The following is an 8,662-nucleotide window of genomic DNA, read 5'->3' on the forward strand; positions in this document are numbered from 1 at the left end:
AATCAGCTGCATTAGCTGATGTTAGCATTAATTTGTGTTGAATTAAATAGTCTGCCTGCTAGCCTGCTAATTAGCTCAGGTAGCTGTAATTAGTGTGTTTATGCATTTCACATCTTGGGCATTAGTTTTTAAACACAGCTGTATGTGTTAACATTCATTAAGTAGCGGAAATGACTTTATTATTACACTGTTAGTGGATGTGGATGGGGTTTACAGAATGTCCCAGTTTCATCCCTTTCTCTTCTTCAACTCTGTGTAAGTCTATGATTTTTTCACCAGCCATGTTTGGACAGGACCAGAGTTATTATTCCCTTCACTAAAAATCCCAGTACAAACCAATTAAATACTGCCTCTAGCCGGGACCTTTAACAGTTGTATGGCCACCGTAGAGCGGGCTGAGGGGACATTGGTTGTGTGTAATTTCACCACTTGATATAGTATTCCACACTGAATCTAAATTTTGGAGCAAATCCATAGAAGAGGGCATTGGCTGAACTGTTTTTTACTTTCTTTTTAATAATGGGTTAACATAGAACCTGCCAATGTTAACAGTTAAATTAGGTGAAAAACAAAACAAAACCAAAAAAAAAAAAAGAACACCAACAGGGGAATTTCACGAATGATGGGTAAAAAAAAAAAAAAAAAAAAAAAAAAAAATTGCGGGTACGGGCATGGGCAAAATTAAATAAAATGCGGGCAGGTAGTGGGCAAGGATGTGTAAAAAATAAACAAAGATTCATGGATGAAAATATTTTGCTGGACATTTAGCGATGATGATCATCTAATTTGACCGTGGTTGAGCCACAGTCAGTTTGTTTTATTGTGACGTGAGCTTCACCTCTGTTTACATCCAGCCAAAGACGTCATTGAGCAGCACATATTAGATCAGTGGTTCCCAACCTTTTTTGGCTCGTGACCCCATTTTAACATGACAAATTTCTGGCGACCCCAGACATTCAAAACTGTGACTTTTTTTTTTTTTGCTAAAACTAATTTGTTTTTGATCATGTAATAGTTTGTTATACTATGTTGCACATAAACGTTAATTTTAGACGACATTTAGTCTGTATAATGTATATTATTATGGACGGAGGCAGAAAAGCCAGGTGTAGATTACTGCACAAAGTGAGAATTTGATTTTCCTTGGTCAGGATATGTACAGTCAGTCCAGCTTGGATTTACAAGGCTGACAATTAATACTGAACAAACAAGAACTCAAACAATGAATTATGAAAGAGCTGCAGCATCTGAAACTGACCACAATGAACATTTGACAGATAAACAGAACCACAGTGCTTCAGTTTCAGCTTCACTGTTTGTCATGTCTTTTATGTATTGTGACTGTCTCCCTCAACTCACCATATATTTATTATTAGTAAGATTTTATTTTCCCTTTTATATCAGTTACTAGAAATTTCAGGAGACCCCATTTGAATTCCAGGCGACCCCACATGAGGTCCTGACCCCAAGGTTGAAAAACACTGTATTAAAGATTTATTGATTGTGCACATTTTAGCCAAAAATAAAGCCCTTTAAAGTGAGTTACTGTGTAGACAATGTGTTTAATCATGGGTCGGGTCGGGGTGCAGGTCTAATGTACACGGGTACAGGTGGGTACGGATTGGACATGAAAAAAAAATGCGGGTTGTGGGTCGGGTTGTGGTACTCAGCTTTGCGGGTACGTGTAGGGGCTGGTTTGGAAAAGTGGACCTGTGCAGGACTCTGGTTGTCTGTGTTTAGTCGATGTGCATTGGGGCACAGAGCAGTGGCACTTCGATGTCGCCTCAGCCGCTGTTGACAAGTAAACCGGAAGAAGCGGCACTCAAACTCAATAGTTTCAAACTGTTTCTGGGTCATGCGTAAAATTCCCCAATTTAGTGACTAGTTGAAAGCTGGCAACACACAAAACTTATACCAGACTGATAGCTTCTTTTTTTTTTTCTACAGTTAACTAACTTAAAAAAAAAAAAATCATAATTATCATTTGCTTTTCTCCCATTTGTTTTTACCTCCTACAGGTGAGATCTGTTTTGTGAGAAGAGTTAGACTTAGAAGAGTTTGTTGCTGAGATACAGACAAGCCTCAAAAGTATTTTCTCCTCATCTTTGTGTCTGAGAAATGTCATTTTAAAGTCAGAAGAGTCAGTTCAGAAGATTTGTGGCTTGCAAAAAAATGGACCCAATTCACACTTTAAAACTCTGACAGCAGCCATTTTAGTAATTTTAGTCATTTAATATGAGATTTTTTATTCTTTTTTTTTATGTTAGCGGAACCACTAGGGTCTTTTAGTCTTTTAGTCTGCACTGGTATTTATTGATTACACTGGGTTACAAAAAAATGTTTTTTGCAAGTTGTCTAGGGTTTTTCAACTGAATTAGGACCATTTTGCACCGCTAAATCCAAAAATGACATCTGTTTTTCTCAATCAGGTCAGGTTTTTTTGCTAATTTGATGTTGAAAAATTTGATCTTCTCACAAAATTGATTACATTTTTGTGACTTTATCAGTTGATTTTTTTATATAGTTCTCACCCAAAATAGGTTTTAAGAGAAAAAAAATCATCAAAAATCATCTGCGGTGTATTCACTGCAGATGTAGCAGAATACGTCAGGCTTATTTTTGCAAGATCTTCTAGTCGAAGCCATTTCATTCACCTGTAATATTAAAAAAACATTAATTATAAACTGGCAAAAGTAAAATCTTCAGAACTCGTTTATTGCAAGAAATATGAAAAAATTTTGTATCATATGATGTGAAAATGCCCATAAATGTAAGCAAAACTGTTAAAAAGCCAATATGTAGCATAGTTCAGAAAGTTGACCTGATTGAGCAAAATTAATGTGATTTTTGGATTCAGCACACCAAAATTATCCTAAATCAGCTCAAAAAACTTAAACAATAAATTTGTTGTTGACCAGTGTTATTTATTGTTGATTATTTAAGTGCATTTATTCGTAGTTGCTTTCACTGATCCTTTATTCGTGCACTGATTTATTTATGTTTGTCACATTATACTTTGGATGAGGGCTGATGTCTGTGGTAAGCTGCAAATGAATTGCCCACATGGGATAAATAAAGTTTTCTGAATCTGAATCCAATTATAACCTGGATTACCCACAATACAGCGACACAGGAAATGCCTCTCCAGTCAATCATCCCATTTCCATGAATCGTCAGTGAACTTTTACTCCACAAGCTTTTTCACTCACCACTTCTCTTCCTCTGTGTCTTTACTTTGTCTAATGCAGCACCGAACAGCACCGGTACCACAGACAAACATTATGAGAACAAAAACTGTCCCAGAAAACACAGCGAACTGAGAACACACACTGTGCCAGACTCGGTCCACCTGGGCCCGATCAGCTGTGACGCGTCCAAGTTCCATTTGTCATCGGCCATGGCAGTCATCACGGCTTCGCACCAGCGTTGTCATGGTAACAGAGGTTATGATTTGTGGTTTATTCATACTGTGGAACAAAAGGTAAAGTTGACTCTTGGCCTTGGAAGAGATCTGCTTTGAGATTCTATGATGCTGTCTTGAACCTCAGAAACACAATCAATCATTAATTAATTGTTTAGATGCAAATATTTATCACAGACGTTGGTTCATTTTGTGTTGTGTTCAAGGACTACGGAGAGTCTGACCAATTCAGTTGCACCATTCTTGAAAAACAGAGCTTGTTTTCAGTCCTGTTTTATGAATATGGTGTTGTGTTCCATATTACAGTTGTGCTAAAATGGTGCAAAGAGCCCTCAAGTACAACAGCAATTAGTTATGTACTTGACTCGTCACTCAGCATACGTTGAAGTGCTGATAAACCAACCCAACACCTGCACACGCTGCAGTGTTTCGTGATTACATAGGATACTTAACATAAATACGAAATGAATAAACATGGTTATGAAAATCAGCACTGTGAAGTTTGATGTGAGCTCAGGTAATGATTTTACAAAGGCTGGAAAATGAAATTATATTTACTATGCACCTGCCACATGGAACAAACTGTACAATTATGCAAACTCACTTCATTCAGGGCATTTCAGGTTTTGATGAGCTCATATTTTACTTGTAGCTTTTGCTGATTCATTAGTTTTGCATTTCAGTCAAAGTGTAAAAAAAAAAAAAAAGTGAAAAAAACAGTAATATTCTGGCAGCAGGGGTGCCGAAAAAATACTTTTAAATAATGGAAAATAACATCTCATAAAAATGCGGTAATTTTCCATAATTAAAATACAGTTTTTTGCCCTTACTTTACATGAGATTTTGCGTTTTTTTTTTTAACTTTAACATTTAATAAAGAATATTTACATGTATTTAAACAATCAAATTACCTATAAATATATATAGATATAGTGAGACTAAGTTGTACAATCCACTGATAAAAACTGTATTTGGACAGTTTATCAGTGCTTATACATGTTATACATTCACAAAAATACATTTATTCAACATTTTTGTTGTGAAACCTCCCGTAATTACACACAATATTTGTCAATTAACAAACAAGTCTTGTTAAACTTACAGAACAAATACTTCTTTTATGCTTAATTGTCAGTAATTTTATTTCGTTTTATTATTATTTTTTTTTTACAGTATTAAACTTTAAATTAACAGTTTAATCTCATAAATAGAAAATAAATATTTGTGAAATTATGATACATTTGCAAATTTATTTTAACTGTATTTTTCTGTGAAAAAAGAAAAAAATTCTTTGAAAAATTGAAATTTTTTGGTTATTCACAGTTAGTTTTTTCATGTTATTTTACATTTGACGTGTAAAATCACAGTCTATTTTTGTCATTTCGTTGATAGTTTGCTGTATCTTAAAAATACAGGAAAAATCTGTAAAATAAACAGTGAAAATTCTGTTATATTACAGATTTTTTTTTTACAGTGCACCATATTATTCTGAAGGTTTTCTTATTTTAACAATTTACGTCTATTGTTTTGTTTTTCCTTTATCTGGACACATTAAAAATGTATACCTGAGTCAGTATACAGTATATAATGAGTTAGAATGAAAACAGAATGAAGAAATGAATGAAGAAATGATGACTTTTTAAATAGATGCCTTATTTCATGCCCCTGTAGCCCTGCCCCGGAAAAACAAACATATGGAAGAGACTGCATATATGAATAATAAAGGATGAAATACTACCAGTGTTATCTTTCCAAGTTGGCATTCATTGTAGGCCTACTGTGTGCTTCATTCAGTCCAGACAGACAGGTGGGAGTGGTATATGACATGACAGATTGCATTACTAAACATTAACTAAGGATTTACTCCATAAGCTCATGTTTTGAAATGAGGCCAACAGCTCTGAGAAGGAAACGGCGAAACATGTTGGTGAAATGGTGTGACACACAGCTGATACGAATAAATTTAAGGTCCGTGTTGATAAGTTGAAAAATTGAAAATGTAATATGTTCATGGCCTCATATGAAGTGGAGATGGGTTTGGGCCTACAGGTCAGATATTCTGGTATTCCACTGTAACCTCTGTTCACTTCAGCTGTCACCTGCTAAAGGTCACCTGTTGAAGATCATTGAATCCATAAATTAAGACTGTGACTGATTTAGTGCAGGGGTGTCAAACTCATTTCAGTTCAGGGGCCACATTCAGTCGAATATGATCTAAAGTGGGCCGGACCAGTAAAATAATGTAAATAATAGGTTAAGAACTGGTAAATAATGTCAACATCAAAAATTTCTCTATGTTTTTGAGTGAAAAAAGTAAAATTCTGTATGAAAATGTTTACATCTACACTGTAAAAAAAAAAATCTGTAATTTAACAGAATTTCTACCAGTTATTTTACAGATTTTTCCTGTATTTTTAAAAGACAGGAAAATATCAATGAAATGACAAAAATAGACTGTGATTTTACATGTCAAATGTAAAATAACACGAAAAAACTGTAACTGTGAATAAACATAAAATTTCTATTTTTTAAAATATTTTTTTTTCACAGAAAAATGCAGTTAAAATACATTTGCAAATGTATTGTAGTCTCACAAATATTTATATTCTATTTATGAGAATAGACTGTTAATTTAAAGTTTAATACTGTAAAAAAAATAAAATAAATAAAATGAGATAAAAATTACTGACAATTAACTGTAAAAGAAGTATTTGTTCTGTAGGTTTAACAAGACTTGTTTGTTAATTGACAAATATGTTGTGTAATTATGGGAGGTTTCACAACAAAAATGTTGAATAAATGTATTTTTGTGAATGTATAACATGTATAAGCACTGATAAACTGTCAAATAAATCTCATGTAAAGTTAGGGCAAAAAACAGTATTTAAATTATGGAAAATTACCATGTTTTTATGAGATGGTTATTTTCCGTTATTTAACAGTATTTTTTCGGCACCCCTGCGCAGGAATAATACTGTTTTTTTAAGTTTTTTTTTTTTTTTTTTTCACAGTGTATGAACTGTACTTGAACATAACATGAACAAATATGAACAACCTGAAAATTCTTAAGAAAAATAAGTGCAATTTTAACAATATTATGCCTTACTTTATCATTTACACATGTGCATCACAACTTCCAGATCACAGTGGATTTACAAATACACAAAATATTTAGTAACAGGCAGAATATTGGTACAATTCTACATACGTCTCTTAAGACATTTCATATTGTTCATATTTGTTCAGGTTATTTACATTTTTTGTAAAAGGATAGTCTGTAAATATAAACATTTTTGGGTAATTTTCATTTTTTTTTACACTAAAACAAAGACAAAAATTAGCATTTTTCAGTATTTATAGGTTGTTATGATTTTATTTTACTGATCTGACCCACTTCAGGTTGAACTGACCTAAAATGATTTTCACACTTGATTGTTAATATCTTCATTATACTTTTTGCATTTCACAAATTCATCCGAGGGGCTGGATTGGACCCTCTGACGGGCCGGTTTTGGCCCTCGGGCCGCATGTTTGACAAATGTGATTTAGTGTTTTTGTTAAAAAAGGAAAAAAAAGCTTGAGACTTGACCCATGGGAAAAGGGAGTTATTGAAACAGGGAAGACTGATGATGACAGGTTATGCTGAAGGAGAGTAAATCATCAGCCCGAGCATGGAGGGAATACCTCCAGTATTTATCTAAACACTCAGATTTCTTACAGTCAAGTGGGTCAGTAAACACAACATTCAACATGGACTATGATCAGGTTTTCTAAAGATTTGAAAAACTTAAAACTCATTTTCATCTGGAATTACTATGTTGAAATGTCCACATTGTCAATTTCTTAGCTTAATGTTTTGTGGAAAGAATTATCAGGAAAATGCATGAATACTTTTATTAATCACTGTTAATGGAGAAGTGTCCATTCAAATCTTTTTTTTTTTTTTTGTTAAATTGTAAATTGTGTTGATAAAATATTATCCAAACACGCTAATTAAAAAATATCTGTCATGTTGACATTCTTGCCTTTTCTTCTTCTTTTCCATTAACAGAAGGTATATGTGAATGTTAGCATGTCTATTCAGGCCTTTAAAAAAAAAAAATATATATATATATATATATATTATTACATATAAAATGTTTGAACCAATCTCCAACTTATCTGTGAAAATCAATGATCCATTGAACAGACATGAGATACAAAGGAAATAATTTCAAAAGCAACGTGCGTCATGCACTCTTTATAACAAAGCCAGTAACAATTCTCAGAGAGATAAAAACAGATAAACACTTATCAACTTATGTGGGCGGGACTGACGTGGAAACAATAAATACACCCTCTGACGTCCATCCATTGACTTCTTGTCTTTGTTTTTTTTTTGTTTTTTACAGTTATACTTCCTTTAAACAAAACAACAACCCCTCTTTGTTTTTATTTCTACTGAAGGCCAGTCTGTGCTGTAGTTCTGTTCCTGGTTTCAGGATTAAATAAGTTTATACTTCTTCCTACTCCTTTTTGACTGTGCAAAATTCAGACTTGTGCTTTATGTGCTTTATGTGCTTTATGTGCTTGGAGATAGATTCTATCCATTTAAATGTTTTATTTTGTTCCTTTGCATGTTTGAAATAAGTAAAGAAAAAAGAATAAGAAAGAAAGAAAAGTTCCCTCATTTGTAGACCTACACATTATCTTATAGTTGTAGCTTAAATATATAACACTTCATCATAAAAATACCTAGATATAACTGTGTGTAATATATTTTCCTGACTTTTTACTTAAATGTTTCCGAAAAGCCAGTATTAGCTTCATATAACATGGCTTGGCTCTGTTCGGCCTCTAGCACACGTTACATTTCCACTTCAGGGATAATTGTCAGTCAATGGAAACAGCAGGATTTCAGTGTGACTGCAGCCATAAGTAAGAAGCAACAATGAAACAGGATCGAAATTAACACTTGCATTTGTACAATTTCTGAAATGGAAAATGCATTAAAATTTCCTCCTGGTGAGAAAATAATTGCTTTTCCTTCAGTTTTGTTGAGAGAGAATCGAATGGAAATTATACTCTGAGGTTTTTGGAACTTTCCTGCTAGCTTGGAGTTCTGCCACATGACACGATGACACACATACGTACTGGCATGGCCGTGATTCTGGTCCTTTTGTCCATTTTGTCATCTGCATGATTTTACAACGTGATTACAACCACTTTGGCACGTACGAAAGCCCTTTGAAGGCGACCCTA

This window comes from Sphaeramia orbicularis, chromosome 5 (genome assembly GCF_902148855.1).
Source record: "Sphaeramia orbicularis chromosome 5, fSphaOr1.1, whole genome shotgun sequence".
Classification (NCBI taxonomy): Eukaryota; Metazoa; Chordata; class Actinopteri; order Kurtiformes; family Apogonidae; genus Sphaeramia; species Sphaeramia orbicularis.